Source organism: Pezoporus wallicus, unplaced genomic scaffold (genome assembly GCF_028554395.1).
Source record: "Pezoporus wallicus isolate ANWC-B61680 ecotype Strahan unplaced genomic scaffold, APGP_CSIRO_Pwel_v1 contig_7545, whole genome shotgun sequence".
Lineage (NCBI taxonomy): Eukaryota > Metazoa > Chordata > Aves > Psittaciformes > Psittacidae > Pezoporus > Pezoporus wallicus.
Genome location: NW_026642398.1, coordinates 7603221 through 7618938, shown reverse-complemented (window position 1 = coordinate 7618938; position 15718 = coordinate 7603221).

Here is a 15718-nt window from a genome sequence, read left to right as displayed (position 1 = left end):
ATTTAATGAGTTCAGTAAATGATTAGTTCATTCACAATAATCTCTTCTGCCTTCCTCCTTCAGATCCTGTAGGAAAAAAATCCCAATAGACAACAAAGTGGAGCTACTAAATTTCAAGGTGACTAATGAGACTTAAATAGTATAAAATGGCAGGATGAAGACAGAATTTCTGTAAAGCTGCTTAGATGGCTTCAGAAGTGCTGTACAGTTTATTTGTTAAAAAAGAAAAGATGGTAGAGACAGAAACAGACATAAAATAGCCCAGCTGCTGAAATGTCATTACTTTAACTTAGATTTGACCATGCAAATAAAGGAAAAGAACAAGGTATTAGATAGATGTTCAGAAAGAGCAAGTCCCCAGAAAGACTAGTTAAAGTAATTGATAAGAACTGGGAGGTTGTTCCCAAAGGGAAATCTGTGCCAAGTGAGAAGGGAATTGCCCTGTGAATGTACTTAGTGTGCAGCCATTGGGGCTGCAGCTTTTGTGCTGTCTTTACAGTGCCTAGTAAAATAAGGCCCTTGCTTGTGACTAGGAATCCTAATGCTGATCCCTAACAGCAGCCAGCATTGTTAAAATGTCAGCAAGAATGCTAAGAGATATCAGACATTTGGGGTAGTGGGAAAGGCAAGAACCATGTTTCAGCTCTTTTATTTGCAAAAATGGGTTCTGGCGGTTACACATGTGCCAAGGGTTGCTTTGCTCCTTAAGAATAGAATAGGAAGAAGAAATGATAGGAAGATATTTTATGAAGTGTGACAGCAGATGCACTATTAAATGTGAGTCACTGTGTGGCATGCTGGCAAGCTCTTACTAATGACCTTGTGACTGCAGCCACTTTGGCAGAGGTTATAGACTTGACAGGCCATCTCTGCCTGGCAAAGGTGAACCTGAGTCTAGCGAGTATCATGCTGTTCTGAGACTCGTGATGCCAAAGAATGTGTTATCTGCGTCAAAGAAACTGAATTATGTGAATAATTAAAATTCATATCAAAGGTGAGTGTTGTGGACTGTGCGGATGTTGAAGTTATTTCTGCCTACAACCCCTTTATCAGTTTTTTAAGTTATCAAACAGAGCAGCCTGTGTTGAAGGTGGAGGGATTAAATGAGGGTATCTTAGCCACATATTAAACAGGGGTAAGTGAAAGGAAGGTGACGGGGTAAATGCCAGGAAGGTAACAAATGCAGTGAAAATGCCAGAGTCATGTAGAGATCAATAGATGTTCATTTGTCCTTTAAAACTCAGCTGAGAAGACCACTATATGACGTAGGGAAAGCCCCTGTTGTAGAAAAGGAATGCATGGGCTAATCTAATGTTTCTTATGAATTTTTAATTTCTGTTTCACAGAATTTAATCATCAAGTCTTCATGAAGTTTAAAGATCACCTATTTTATCATGGCTGCAGATTCACACCACAGGCACAGGAGACTGTCAGGAGAAAATGGCCTATAAAGCTGGTGTCAAAGCTCTCTTTTAGAGCTTGCCTTACAGAACATCTAAACCCTTCAGACTGCACTGTCTGCTGATGCAAACAGCCATAGCTGTAGCTGCCTCTGATGTTCCCAGTTCCAAGAGCATTTAATTTTGTTTACAGCTGTACTTGACTTGTGTAAAGAAACACTTAAACCTCTTGCTAGTGCTTTGAAGGCTGTATGATCTTGTGGAATAATTAAATTACTATTCTGTTATTACTTCAGACTTTGTATAAAAAGATATAGAAGGCATGAAATAGCTTGTATAGCCCAAATTGTGTACTTGGGGTATTATGGGAATCCAGTACTTTTCATTTTGTGTGTGTGTGTGTTTGTGTCTTGTTTGCCTTTGGGGAACATTTTCTGCCTAGGCTGCTCCAAAGGCCATGTAGCTGAGCAGAGGAAGGAATGTGTCCTCTCTCCTAAGCTTCACTCACATGCCTCATTGAGTTATTACACGAAGACCAATCTTTGCTGAAACCCCTGCTGGGGAGGGTAAGTATGAAGCAATTGCCAGTGAGGGCAAACCTGAGGGCATATCTCTGCTGAAGGCACAGTACTGAGAAAATTTGATGGCAGGGTGAGGTAAGAGAGGTTGGGAGGAAAACTGCCTCTGGTTTCCCTCTTCTTTGCAGGAGAAGGGAGCTTTCCTGCCCTCCACAGTCACAGTCTGCAGACCTCCAACAAAAAGGGGAACAAATCTCATCATCTTCCTCTCCTATACCAAATTCAAAAGGAGTTTGAAATATTCTTTATAATATCTACAGGACTTTGGGATTCAGATACCTCACTTCGGACAACATTCATGAAGACTCAATAGTTATTGAAGCTCATAAATCATGTTTTCCAAATTCCTGCACCACATGGATAATATGACTCACTGCAACAAATCGGAATAACTTCATTTCAGTGACCCTCATGGAGCTGTTGCTGCAGCAGGGTATGGGTTTGTTCAGGGCATACGCCCAATGCATTCCTGGAGATAGGGATTATTTGGAATAGTGCAGTACTGGATGTTCTGCTACAGGGAAATCTCAACAAAGTGCCCCTCAGCAGTTGCAGAAACACAGCTAAAAACTTGGCCTACGATGTTCTCAGGTCCTATTCCTATTCTGCAACCCAGAAGAATATGGAGAGGCAGAAGGAGGCAGAAGGGAGTCTGTCAAGAAGGGACTGTGAGCCCTTGTGCAACAACCCTGCACTACTTATTTCCTAAGTGCTTTATTAGCCCCTCTTGCACAAAGCCAAATTGACACTATCTTAGGACAAGCGTCAGAGTCCCGAGCTTCCTGAGGCCAGTGCAAGCGCCTGCTTTTCCTGACACAGGAGGATTGCCTGTGTAAACTTCACCCTGTGACTTCAGCCGTGTAATCTGTATTCAGAAAGAGATGCCGCCTTTGGCCCCCTGGCTTCCTTTGTCTGGCTGTTATCTGTGCAACGGGTGGCAAGGGAAGTGCAGCAGACACAGCTGGAGGTAGTGTCAAGGGGGGTGGAAAGACATAACAAGTGGAAGGCAAGAGTGAAACTGTAATTGAGACTGTGTAAGAGACTGAAAATACTGTGTCCTCTCTGTGGAGCATGCATGGAGAACGCAGAAGATTCTCTGCCCTACATCTCGTGTTGCAATATGTCTCTATAGGTTTCAGTCCATTTCTGCATGACGATTCCTTTTATTTTGCCAAGAACTGAGAACCCCCATGTAAGAAGTTAAATCCTAGAGGAAATGGGCTTGTTTTCCTTTATTTTCTTCTATTGACTCCTTAGAGTAGGACCCCAACTTTCCCAGGATTACACACCAACCACCAATGCAGGTGATGCAGGAAGGCAGCCTGCTCTGCAAGTCTCCGCTGTCCTACCTCTAAACCAGGCTTTGAGCATAACTCACCAGTGAGGCGCAAATGGGGTTCTCTGAGCCCTAATATAAACTTCCTGTTTATGGCAGGGGGGGTGGAACTAGACGATCTTAAGGTCTTTTCCAGCTCTAACCATTCGATGATTCTATGACTGCTCAACGAGAGCACTCCTGCTTTTCACCTCCCTACTTGTGGACAGACACATGTTGTCCAGGGATAAAAAAAAACCTCTTTAATTGAGGATTGATAGGTACAAATGGACTTTTTTCCTGTACCAGGAACGGATCAGGGTCTGGCACCAGTATATCAGTATGGGCACCTCCTGACCTTTTTACAACCAAGCCTGTCTTGAGCAAATTGGCCATGTCTTCATCTCTTCCTGTGTCTCCACTTTTTTTCCAGACCGGTGGTGAGCTAGCAAGACTGCCTGAACCTATCTCTCCTGTGATAACTTCTCCAGGGCTCTCTGTGTGTAAAGACTGTGGAGATGCTAGAGTTCCAAAAACCCTTGTTAACAGGGGGAATCCATGACTCCTTGTAAAGTATTCATATTTCACCTAGCTGTTGGAAATATCAGCTCAGTTACGTCCCATTTCCACTAGAAACGGGGCTCCTGGCATGGCTATGATTCCCAGAAGCCAGTATCGACACAAGATCCGGTTCTTACAGATGAGGTTTTGACCTGTTTGGGTAAGAAGAGTTGGAAGGACAACATCATACCATAAAGTAGGTCTGCTGGAGGTTCAGAAAGACTTCTCTTGTGAAAATGAGGTTAGTGCAAGAAGACAGCTTTGTTCAGCATTTACCTTCTGCAAATTTCCACCCCAGTCAGCTGCAATCATGTAAAAGAATGAGTAAGTTGAATGAAGGTCAGCATTTTGCAGTAAATGCCTGGTTATCTGAAGATTTCCCCTGGACTGAAAGAATAGCTGCTACCACCCATTACAAAGGTGTTTAGATGTGATCAGGTAGAGACAAATAATCTTGAACAATTGCAGCAGAAAGAGCTTTAAGATGCAAAGAGTGTTCTGACTCAGAAAGAATGATTTCACAGGGGAAAAATACAACGTAAAACTGCAAGAACAATGCTAATTAGAGATATTTCAGGTGCTTGGCTCTGGATTGCTGCTTTGCTAGTGTGTGCGTTTCAAAGACAAATCACAGGCAAGAACTGGGGTAGATGATGAAATCTTCCCATCTTTTTTACCTTGAACTGGCTCAGCGAAATCCTTGGGAGTGGAGGCTGGAGAATGAACACTGCTGAAGGCTCACTATTCCCAGCTAATATGCTATCTGCTGCTGCCTTCATTACTGGTTAAATTGTTAGAAATGCAATTGGAATGAGAAGGAAAACTGAACTCTGTGGTGAAAAACAGGAGGGTAAATTTTAATCTCTCACAAACTGCTATACTTCCCGGCTTCAGACAGAGCTGAAGCAGTGATGCTGTGAGAAAAGGCTGCTTCTGGCTACACATCCTGCCTCACTTAGACTGACAAAAAATTTAGCAAGCAATGTTGAGCTTCCCAACCATACACAGATCTACTTCCCAAGGTTCCCGCTGGCTAATTAGTGCTCTCCCTGCCACGAGCAGTGATCTTTTCAAAGTCCGTCTTTCTTGTCCCTTTAAAACCAAAAAGCTTTTGCAAGCAAGGGCATTAGTTGCAGGTGAAAGCTTCTCTTTAATATAATTGGGACCAAGTTTCTCCCTGAGATTTTGATCAGCTTTTTTGTCTATTTTCTTTTAATTTCTCAAAGATGTTCCTTCCTATGTCTCATCACAATGACACCACTTCAATGCTTGCTCCCTTGGTTTGCCTTCACATTGTAAGACACCTCTCTCATCACTTTCAGTATATATGAGACAATCCTATGAGTCACCAGTTTTGCTGGTTATATAGTGACATTTGGAAGCCTTTTCCTATATACCCTGTGTATGAGAGACAAATCTCAGCTGACGCTTCCTGTCTGTCCTAGAATAAATTTATTCTGCTCAGAAGACTAACCAGTTATTGATCATGGTTGGGAAAGTCCCCTGAGGGTTTGTTAGGTACAATTTACACTGCTTTCTCTTGTTTGCACGTTCAGCATTCAGTCATTTGCTTTCTTACTGCTTTAATGTTGTCTATCGTAATGGTTTGTGTTTAGTAGTTGACTGTACCTTAAAGTTGGGATAAAAAGCAGGGGTAAAATGCGACATTTAAAAAGAATGAATTGTGTTCATATGAACCTATATCTATGCCTCTGAATATCAGTTTCCTGATGTAAAGCAGGATTGGTAACAGAAAAAGTGTTTTTTTTTCTAGCTGAGCTGCTTTTTTCAGATCCTGTAGCTGTGATTTACAAGGGTGTTTAATGCACCGATCCTCACAACCCTCTCCCTCTGCTTTCCACCTCTCTGCTCTGCACCCTATATATACAAGGAGGAGCTTGTCCTCAGTAAGGAGAAGTGCAGAGATACCTAGGCCATGAGAGGGATCTCTGGCAGGGCTCCCGAAGTTCTGTCCTAGCACTCTGCTTCTGGGCTTTCACCCCCTTTATCACCTGACCTGTGCATCTTCATTGCTCCATGGCTGGAAGTAAGTGTAAACCTTTCCCCAAAACCTCTAATTTTTGGTCTTGCAGGGGATAAGAAAACACTTGCATGCACGGTTGTAAACTGCTTGCAATTCACCTGCCTGTTCTGGTGAGTAAACAGAATATTCTTTCAAGAGGGGAATACTTTATCAGATGAACTAAGGCACTGAAGCATGAGTACCATTAGCCACACTTGAAAGAAGGAAGGAAGGAAGGAAGGAAGGAAGGAAGGAAGGAAGGGAAAGAAAAAGAAAGAAAGAAAGAAAGAAAGAAAGAAAGAAAGAAAGAAAGAAAGAAAGAAAGAAAAAAGAAAGAAAGAAAGAAAGAAAGAAAGAAAGAAAGAAAGAAAGAAAGAAAGAAAGAAAGAAAGAAAGAAAGAAAGAAAGAAAGAAAGAAAGAAGAAAGAAAGAAAAGAAAGAAGAAAGAAAGAAGAAAGAAAGAAGAAAGAAAGAAGAAAGAAAGAAGAAAGAAAGAAGAAAGAAAGAAGAAAGAAAGAAGAAAGAAAGAAGAAAGAAAGAAAGAAAAAGAAAGAAAGAAAGAAAGAAAGAAAGAAAGAAAGAAAGAAAGAAAGAAAAAGAAAGAGAGAAAGAAAGAAAAGAAAGAAGGAAAGAAAGAAGGAAAGAAGGAAAGAAGGAAAGAAAGAAAAAATAGGGCAAAAATCCGTGGTTTGAAAAGTATTTCCTGACCACCTTACCTCAGCCACATACTAGCAAATCTAATCCTGTTAAAATTCCTCCCAAGTCCTATTCTCATAAGAACATTTAACTTTATGTACCTCTTACGAAGAGTTCTCCATCAAATTATACTACCTGCATAAGCATCAGTTTGGGATTTTTTACTATGTGATTTTCTTTTTTTTTTTTTTATAGAAGCCTCTTTGTACACTGATGGCACTACAGAGCTGATGACTAGTTTGATTTACATGAAATAAAATGGGGAAAATCGCATGAGTAAGACATGCTAATGAAGCATTGAAGAAAGAAAATATTACTATGGTGTCAAAAAAAAAAACAACAAAAAGCTCTGTAGGCTGACAAGAAACCAGGCAAGTAGACTCTCTGAGTAATAGATTTACCATCAGTGTAAGACATTTTGAGCTTCAATAATATCTTTACTGGGAATGACCTGAACCAAGTTTTTAGGTTTGAATATCTTAAATTTGGGGGTGTATGGCTAAATAGGAACTTGCAAGTGTGTCTTTGTTGATTTCATGGATAAACTGAAACTCCTGAACCAAATAAGTCTTAGTGTTTGTTCCTAGCAATAGTTTTAAATGTTCTTTATTTCACTTTCGCTCTTTCTTAGTTGAAGCTTTAGTCTTATAAGGGGTAATTTCACTTACTCAAGTATTGAGTTGGTAACTGCTCAGCCTTATTTGTCTTGTTCACAAGAAGCAGTGGCGAGTAGGAATCTATGGACCTTGGTTTAATTTCCCTGGAGTTTAAATGATAGTCTTGATTCCCCACCCTCTTTACTGCTGCAAAATTCAGTCAGCAGATCTTGGTGCCTGCAATTTCTTACTTAAGACATATTGGCATAAAGTCTCTGCAGAGCCTGGTGAGAATCACCCCCCCAAAAAATCACATTTTAAATTATTTGCTTAAAAAACCCACCAATCCTGGTGCCAGAAAAACAGTCTGCAGAATGGAAACAACCCCTCTGTGTTTTATAACCTTAAGCAGAAACACTCCAGGGTTAGATCTGCTAGCTTGTACCAATGACCAAGGGCTGACATCCAAAACTGCAATTCCTTCTGCCTGGTGGGAGACTGCAGGTGTGGCTTTGTGTCTCTGTCCCAGGATGGAGGCTTCTGTATGCCTGGCAATGCTGTGTTTCACCCAGATAGTGCATCCATGTGGGTGTGTGTCTCTTGCATCCCAAATGAATGTGTTGGAGGGTATCAGCAAGAATTTCCTAGATGCTCATCCCTGCAGTGTTTTTGTCAGGCTCTCAAAATAAATTGGCCAAGTGAGTGCCCTGGGATTTGCCTGCTTCTCAGCCAAATTTCTGAGTCTCGGCCCCTGTCAGACTACCAGTGGGTTTGACAGTGCAGACGGTGGGGATTAGCAATGGACCCCTGGGTGGTGTTTCTCGGCAGCCCTAGCAGGGGTGTTCAGAGCCACCCTCACAGGCAGTTTGATTTGCATCCCCAGCTCTGGAGCATCATTTTCTCCCTTCTGACTCACTGACTGTGCAGTATTACTGTGCTGGGGCCATCACACATCATAGGTCAAGGAGGGTCCTCTGTCTATCCCAGGTGATGAGTCCCTTCTGTAGCCACCAACCTGACCCAGACTGTCTGAAGAGTGGAGGCTGCAGTGTCTCCTGAGTTCCTCCTAAATGCCTAAGAGCCAGATCCTGCCCTGTGCCTATTGCCTGCTTTTCACTGAGGTGATACTGAAAAAGAAAGCAAATACTGCACAAAGCGATTAAAGCCAAAAAGTCATCAGCACAAGAGTGATGAGCCCCAGTCCTTGTTTAGTTACATGGCAATCTCTACATGGTAATGATTTATGCATTATATCACTGAGAACATTTCTCCATATAAAATGGAGAAAATTGGTTCAGAAATGTTCGGATACACATAGGGCACAGATTTGCATTAATATGCTTGCACTATCAATCCACATATTATTTTCTAATAGACTTGTAAGGGAAGTGCCAAACTTGTTCTTCCTGTTGGAAGTCATTCTCTTTCTTTACTCCCATCACTGACATTATCTGGAGCTTTCTGTATGATTTACCCATCCTTCTCTGCATTGATAATACGAGATATTTTAAACTTCTCATCAGCAAATTCCATTTACAGCAGGCTTTTTTTTGGTGATAATGCTAATGAAATTATTGTCACAGCAGTTTTGAGACTGATTCTTGAGGAAATCCAAAAATATTCTCTGCATCCAGCAGTTCCCCTTTGTGCACAGCATTGTCATCTCCCTGTTAGTTCCTCCTCAATTTTGTATAATGCTTCTCACTTTGGATCTGCACTGTCACCCTGTCCCAGACATTGGAACACAGCCAAAGTGCTATGAGGGCAGCTGTTTCTGATGCACATTCATATGTGTCTGGTGTTTTCTGACCAGTCACTGGTAGCAAGCTCTGCACACAGCTTGCAGACCTGGGTACCTGATAGCCTAAAACTCAAGCCTTGCTACCTACCTCAACATTAATGGTCTGGGTCTGTGCCAAAGATCTTAATCCCAATCAGAGTTTTAACTGGGTTTATACTCTGTAGCACTATCCCCAGTTGGTACGTCACTCTAGACTCCGGTCGCAATGGGCTGCTCAGTGGTCCCCATTGAACCAATATCCATTTAATATATGTTTTCAGACTTTACCACCAACTGGCTTCCTGCCCACCTCTTTTGGTTTCTGAAGAAATTTTTCTGTTGCTTTCACCCTCCAAGAGTTGATCTCTTTACAAAAGATTGGCCATCAAGCTGGGATTAAGACATTCATATGAAGTCAGTAAAGAGCTGGTCTATTTAAAACTCAGGTCTTCCCCAAAGATGAAAGAGTTGCACTAAAGCCACTGGAAATATTGGTGTGCATTGACTTCATCTGGCCTTCTGCATACAACTTTTTATATACCGAACCCACTAAGTGTCTGAACTTGATGCCAAATCGTTGCCTGATTGAAACAATTCTCAATACTAAAACTTATACCAGGAGAGGTTCTGGGAATAGAAACTTCTGTGACCTAATTCTTAACCAAAGTAAAATAATACAGCTCTTGATTTCAGTGAAGCTTTTTTAATTCAGACCAGCTGAAATTTTAGCTTGTAATTTGTTTTTTTTTTCCCCTTTGCTGCTCCCCCCCCCCCCCAATTAAAATTTCCGGTAAGTCCTCTCCCTGCAATGTCACATGGATCTGGTAGGCCACAGGATTTTATAGTGGTTCACTGAGATATATACGGCTGGGAGAAAGGTTAGTCAAATATTTGTCAGAGGAATGTTGTATCTCCTATGTAGAGTAACTGATTGGCATCAAGAGCTTTATCTCTCCCGTATCACAGGAAGAGTGGCACCAGGCTCAACGGTCAATAAAAGCAGTATTTAAGAAAGACACTGCCACTTTGACTGCATGAAAGCCTGTTCAGAGGTGTGAGAATAAGGAAGAGCAAAAAAGAAGGTCCTGTGTTGGAAATGGAAAGCAAGATAGGGTGGTTTGGAACCAAGTTTCATCCTAGTGAGCTTCTGAGTGGGACATCCACTCTGAACATAAGAGCTATGAAGCCAGAGCATGAAATTTACCCCAGCCAAGATCATGGCCAACTGCAGATTGAGAAAGCAAAATAAAATAAGTTCTATGAGAAAAATGACAAACGCAATCGGGGTGGAAGGACAAGGAAGGACATGTGGGTGTGTGAATTTCTAAATCTACCATATACTTCCTCCTATGGTTATTTTTCCTACTGGTGGCAACTTTTCTTGTGAGTTAGAACTTTCATGGTGGCAAGAATTGTATTAAATACATTCAGAGTAGCACAAGCCTCAAATTGTTTTGATTTCTCCACTTAGATTTCAATTTCTTTCATTGTATTTTGATACTTAGAAGACTTGATTTCCACTGTTTCCACTTAAACGTAATTTGATTTTATTAATGAAAACCAGCTTTTTTTTTCCACACCTGAAATATTGACTCTGATATTTTAACTGTAAGTGTAGTTCAAACAAAAGCTTTCACCACTCATGGAACACTCTGCTTGTTTTGACATAGCAAGAGTTATGACTCCCTGTTTCCTTTAAATTAGTATTGAAAATATGAATCAAATCTTGGGTGCTTTTCAATGGAACGTGTTGAGATGAGAAAGTGCAGCCAGATTGAGGGAGTCCTCAAGGGGTTAATGAAAATGAGCGTGATATGCTGTTTTAGGATCTGTTGAACAAATGAATCATTCACTTATGAGACAGGGACCATGTTTTTCACACATTGCACAATGGGATCAGAGCCTCTAGGTGCTACAGAAACATTAGTGATGCTCATGGGAACAGAGGATTCTGTTTTTCATAAGCACCTCTATGACAAAAATACACAGTGCTGGACACTTGTTATGTCGAAACAGTACAGGCAAAGAGAAAGGGCTTCAAAAAAGTGTGAGGCCAAGTCAAGAAAAAAACATCCTCGGTGCAAGGCACTTGCATAGTCAGATAAATCGTATGAGGTTTCTGTAGCTGGAAGCACCTGAGAAACTGCCTTTTACTCCCTCAGCTTATATTAATGTGTAGCTTTGTGGATGGGAAAAAACCTTTGACACTTGTCCAGAACATAAAAGCATGTATCCATCATATTCACTTGAGCTTGAATTTATATCCTCTGCTTTGCATCAAGACTTCTTTGCAGTCTTTTAAGCAGGAAAGCAGGAAAGGTTTGAAATATTATCTATAACATGGCGATGTGAAGCTTGTGTGTAGGAAAAGCCCAAATTTGAAGGAAAGCTTATTGGAATTATCTAAGAGGTGAATGCGTCAACATAATAATACCATACAAAGAATAACAGGGCAAATACCAAGGAACTTTTCCCAGGAGGAAGATCTTTATTAGAGTAGTACAAACTCACAAAAAACCTGGCATAGCTCCCACAGCATGAGTCTTTTAAGTTAAGGTCGGACAAAACACTCAGAAACACACTGTGGAAAGTGTGTCTTCTCTGATGGAGTGGATGACCTTGCTGCTTCTTTGTTCTGTTTGTCTTAATCTTTGAACAATAGTGCAGTGAACCAGTCACTGCTTTTCAATCACACTTCTGAGGATACAAAAATCCGAGTGTCTGCTTGCTTTGTGGTTCTTATCCCTAGTCTGTTGAGCAAGGCTTATACCAAAAAATAGACCTTTCTCAGCCATTGCAGTGCCAGGTATTGATGAACACCCTGTTGAAATTCAGGACTGGTTTCCCCTCTTGAATGCATTAATGACCTATAATTTTCTTACAAATGAAGGGAAAAGGCACCCAACCTGTGTGTTATTCAGAGAGCCACAAAGGTGATGCTTTTTATTCCTTTAAGATCTGGTACATTCTAACCTTGGCAGAAATGGGAGGGGAACCCAAGAAAAGTAGCAATGCTACACATAACATTTGAATATTGTAACCACTAAATATTTGGAGAAAGTTTTGCCTTTTATAACCTCTACTGCATAAAAGCCAAGCATTTTCAATAAACTAGTAATTTGAACTCCCTTTGTAGTCAGCAGAAAGAGTTGTCTTCAGAGGGTCACTGATCCTGCCCGTACTGGGTGTTGCCTTCTCTCTCCATTGAGTACGGAGCCTAGAAAAATGCCTTAGATTAGATGTTTGCCTCTTATATGGCCAATCTCAGATAAGTTCTACTCCAAGTGATTAGTTTGCTGTCTGAGTGACCTCATACAGAATAGAGAGGATATCCTTTTTGTAAAGCTTAGCAGCAGATGACTATGGATGGGTGAATGGCAGCTGTTAGCAATTCTTCTACATCAGACCATGGTGATTTCTGCAGCAGCTGCAATTCTATCTCGCCTCCACATGGAGATTTCAGTTTCTGTATGTATGCGTGGCCATTGGTTTGACACAGTGCATGTGGGAGAGGAAGTTATTTAGCAGTACAGTCAATTCAACATTATCCATGGGTGGATTTTGCCCATAAACCATGCAGTAGGTGATGAGAGATCCAGAACTGAACCACCCAAGTCATCATTTATTAGTGCAGGAGCAGTGCCAAGTGCATGCGTCTATGATGCTCCCAGAGCCAGTGCTGGTCTTAAAATAGTGTAGCTATACTTAACAACTTACGCGGCACCGAGTACAAGTTGTTAAGCCCCATTGCTTTAAATTAGCTCTTGAGATCCCTCTTCAGCCCTGGTGCATAAGTGACAGAGGTATGTGGAAAGCATCATATGCCTATTAGAGGCTTTATGTTGAACATGGGGGTGATCCTGCCAGGCCATCATGTGTGGCTTTATCCATCATCCCCACTGCTTGCTTCTCAGGGAGCAGCTTGTTTTGGTTCAATGCTTCATGTTGTCCCTCCACTGAAGGTGCTCTTTTGCTCATATTGCATTGAAGACCATCAAATATGTAAAGATTGTGGCACTCAGATCAGTCCTGCCAACAGCATTATCCAGGGTTTTCTATCAACCAGGATATCCCTGCCCTATCATTACACTACCAATTTATCATAATCCTCCTAAATGCTACATTACTGAATGTGTTGTAGGACAGGAAGGGATGCAAAGCTAAAGCACTTTCATTTAAACTATGCCTCCCATACACTGTCAAATCTCTGAAGGGTCCTTATCATTGATTGGTCTCTTAGTCTCAAGATATATTCTGCAGTTAAGCAGTGCAGGCCTGAAAGGGGTCTCTTGTGTGCAGGCGATCACATTATATAATCTCTTTTATGAACTGATTAAACTCAATCTTAAAAGTAGTTAATATGTTTTATGTCCAAATACTCTTACTTGAACCTTTTTCTGGTAAACTACTCCCCTGATGCTTCGAGGTGTTGTAGTCTTTCATCAAAATGAGTTTACACTCATTCATTCTTGGAAATACAAGCATAGTTTGCACCGGACATTGTGCAAGGCAGTAAGTCCACAGGGACCTTGCTTGAACAGCTTGTGATGTTGAGGTTGCAGGGATACAACTGTTTCTTTCCTGTTGAGAAAGCAGAAGGCAGCCTCCAGCTGAGCTCAGCTCTTTGGAAAAGAGAAAACCAACAGCCCCTCTTAAAAATTAATTCTTTTTTCTTCATGAAATTAATGCATCATGACTACGACTGCTCAAGAAAATAGATCTGCAGAGTAAGGTATTGTCATTTTCAGGTAGATAGTTTTCAGAATGGAAATGGCCTTCAAAGGACTTTCCCAAGATCATACAGGAGCTTGCGGCAAAGTTGGAAGCATAACCCAGGTGTTCTGAGTGATTTGCTGCAGTGGGAGTCTATCAGTCATCTTTTGTCTGTCTCTGCCTTTTTTTGTTCTTGTTCTGTTTATTTATTCTGATCATTTAAGTACCTGAACATATGTGAAATTTTAGAGAAATGAAGCATGTCCTGTGGGATGTTTTTTTCTTTGGAACCTTTGCTGAACACTGAGTGAGATCCTGGCTATTACTGTCAGTATGGTCCTGCACTGATGGTAATGGATACTAGGTCAAGGCTTCAGAGATTCAGATTTCAATATCTATGTGCTTCATAAATTTCACTGAAATGGGACCCACCATCACACACAAGGAGATCACAGCCTCTTCTTGTTTCAAAGTACTAATGCAAAAATGCTGGGGAATGTTGTACTGTAAAACTCTGCTCAGTTGTGGGGGAACCAAGCATGGTGCAAAATCTGTAATATGGGAATAATGATGTTGACAGCTGCTAAATTTCCTCCAGATGAAGTGCATGATTGGAAGACCATGGATAAAAACCGGGAGAGGACAGAGTTCTTTTCTCAATCCTATTTTGGCCATTGGAATTATGCCAGCCTGATTTGCCCTAGATGTGAAATATTTGACTGGTGGGATAGGAGGTGAAGGATGGGAGATGATGTAGAGGAAACCGAGGCAATAGTGTGACCATGAGACAACCATACCTGTCTGCTCTGCTTTAGAAGTCTGCTTCCCTCACATTCATGGCACAACCAGGTGATCTGGTTCCCAGGACATAGGGAAGAGGATTTGTTGTTCAGTGAAATCTCAGGCTGCTCAGTTCTTTAGGTAAACTAATCCACTGATGCTTAGAAGTTTTCTTATCGCTCAACTGAAACATCCAGGTAGGAGAAAATTTAGACATAAGCACTAGAAATAAAGCCAGTTTCATAACAGTTTTTGAAATTGCCAAGGGCACCAATAAAGTAAAAAAGGTAAATGTAACACATTTGTCAGTAGTTTTAAAACAAGCACAAGCTAGATGTTGCCATTTTAAGGCTTAGAGTGAAAATGATTTACCGAAGCAAGGTTTGAATGTGACTGAAAAACATCATCTTCTATTCCTCTATGGATGGAGGCTGGTTCCTGATCTCTACTGCCTTTGTTTAATTTCACTTCAAATAAACCCAGCATCCGGCTTTTTTTCAAGGCTTCATTTTTTTCTTTCCCCATCGGCCATACAGTTACAAATCACAGTGACAAATCCTATCTTGCTAAGCGATAGGCAATATATTTTTCTCCCTTGGAATTCTCCCTTTCTTCTTTACCTACACACTTCTATTTCCCAGAATTTCATACTCTCATTAATACATAGACTGGATCCTGAAATATTATAAGCAGGTTTAGCTTCAGTGATTTCAGGGAAGGCACACCTATAGATTCCTCCTCACAAGCTAGCCTTTATATCAGAGAAATGGGCCATTCTTTTAAGATAGAAAGGGCCATTGTCCTGTATTTGAAATATCTCCTGTTTGGTACTGAGTGAAGATAAATTTGAGTCTTTCCTTAAATTACTTTTCACTCTGAGCTGATGTGACATTTATCTCTGCAAGAGTGTTGACTATATGAAAAGCTGAAGCTTGTTTAAAGAATGCTGCCAAACAAGAAAGATTGTAATCCACGTAATTACCGAGCTAGGATGTGCCAGTGCTGCAAACTTCAATTACCACCATTAAAGCATCAATTGAAAGCTTCAGCTGATTCCCAGAGAGTCAGACACTTCTAGACATTTCATGCATTATACAGATGTTTTGCTGCTCCTTCAGTTGCTAATGGTTCACTGTTTTGAACATTTGGGACTCCTGTAACATGAGAAGTAAGCTCCAGATGTAGAGGGATTTCAAGTGAATTCTGCCTCTTTAAACCACGTCTTGTCAATTGTTCCCCCAGTAGGAACTTATGACCTCACGCTGGTTGACTTTTA